The 2,045-nt window shown below is 39.3% G+C and overlaps 1 protein-coding gene across 3 annotated transcripts in view; it reads left to right on the top strand.

Annotated features, from left to right (window-relative positions):
- Positions 1–2,045, top strand: part of LOC106868077 (pituitary homeobox x) — a 288,993-nt gene that overhangs the window by 55,427 nt on the left and 231,521 nt on the right. The window lies entirely within an intron of this gene.

The following is a 2,045-nucleotide window of genomic DNA, read 5'->3' as shown; positions in this document are numbered from 1 at the left end:
ATGCATAGATTACTGGTAAAGGCGGTGCACTAGCAGAATAGTTAGCACACAAAGCGAAATGCCAAGCGACACTTCTTCCAGTTTTACATGTTCCATGTTCAAATATACATGCATGTGTAGTCTCATGATGTCACGAAACGCGTACATTAAAATCTACGAAGTACGAGTATATGGAATATGACTATTTTTTTCGAACAACGAAAGACACAAATGGGAAACAAGACAAACAACATAAAGGACGACCCGTCATCAGTTGTTGGCTCTTTTGCTACTCTTCTATTTCGAGCATTTAACAACAATATACGCTTTCGATAAAACAGTTGCTCTCGCAATGCAAATTAAATAAAATGTTGGATTTTGCGGAGAGTCAATATTGGTCGCGATGATCGACTGCTAAATCCACTAGTTCTTTTTGTTCTTTGTTCTCTCTCTCTGTTTATTTCCTTGTGTTCTTTTCTGTCGAAGAGCGTAGGCTTGAAACGTAAAATACTTTCTCATCTTCCAGAGCGTCAAACTAATACACCCGTCGTCGTCTTTTGTAAATTTCTATAAGTTTCAACTATATATATATATATATATATATGTGTGTGTGTATATATATATAGATGTATGTATGTATGTATATGTGTGTCTGTGTTCGTCCCCCCACCATCACTTGACAACAGACGTTGGTGTTTACGTCCCAGTAACATAGCGGTTCGGGAAAAGGCATCGATAGAATGAGTACTAGGTTTATAAAACAATAAGTCCTAGGTTCGATTTGTTTGACTAAAGAGCGACGCTCCAGCGTCAAATGACTGAAACAAATAACAGACTAAAAAGAATGTATATATTTATATATATGAATATATACATACTTACACACATGCACACACACACACACATACACAGACACACATACGTAACTTTGGATTGTAGTACAAACGGTCCCTTGACAAACACGCGGTTTAGTGCTCGGTCTCATTGCGTTGTACAGTGAGCAGGTGACTTGTACTTATAACAATTGCCGCGACCTAGGAATGTCTTGTGAGCGTCTTGGTAGACGGAACTACAGGAAAACAACGTGTCTGTGTGTATATTTCTGTTTATATAAAGATATATATATATATATATATATATATATAACTATGTGCTAAGGAAATCTCAGCCACTGTTTATTCATAGGCATGTATAAGACCTGCTGTACAGGTCTATATTACAATTTGACTGTGTTATTGGTTATGGTGGTTTTGATGGTGGTGGTGGTGGTGGTGGTGGTGGTGGTGGTGGTGGTAGTAAGTGGATTCAGCATTATGTACAATATCAGTACTGTATGAACAATAAGTTCATACTGCACCGCTAACACACAACACACATGCATATCCATCTCCACGCATGTAGTTGGGAGTAGTAGTTGTAGGAAGGAAAAGAAGAAGGGGAGGAGGATGAGGAAGAGGAGGAGAAGGCAGTGTAGGAGGAGTAGGAGAAACCTGGGTTTCGATGTTTTTTGCGGACATGTGTGCAGGCATATACTTATGCAAGCGTGCATGATCTTTTCCATCTTTAATTATTTGAAGTCTTCTTATAAGAAAGGAGCTGGTTTCAAACCAGAACTCAAAGTTCTATCACTGGATTGTAGATAACAAAAACAGTGCCTGGTGTTGAACCTGAAAAAGTCTTGCATGAGTGGATTTGGTAGACGGAAACTGAAAGAACTCCATCGTACATATGTATATATTTATATGTGTGCAGCTTTGTGTCCGTGTTCCCCCCACCATCGCTTGACAACCGATGTTGGTGTGTTTACGTTCATGTAACTTAGTTCCGCTTACTGATTGCATTTGTAATACGTGTGTTAGCTGGTTGATTTCTTGTATGTCCTCTATCTTTATTTCCAGAAAGTATGGCATGGAGATAGAGTGAAGATTCAGTAGAGCGTCGTACAAAATAGCCACGGGCCGACCAAAGCCTTGTGAGTGGATTTGGTAGACGGAAACTGAAAGAAGCCCATCGTACATATGTATATATTTATATGTGTGCAGCTTTGTGTCCGTGTTCCCCCCACC

This window comes from Octopus bimaculoides, chromosome 9 (genome assembly GCF_001194135.2).
Source record: "Octopus bimaculoides isolate UCB-OBI-ISO-001 chromosome 9, ASM119413v2, whole genome shotgun sequence".
NCBI classification, from domain to species: Eukaryota; Metazoa; Mollusca; class Cephalopoda; order Octopoda; family Octopodidae; genus Octopus; species Octopus bimaculoides.
Note: the sequence above shows the minus strand (reverse complement) of the source record. Positions and strands in the feature narration are given on the sequence as shown.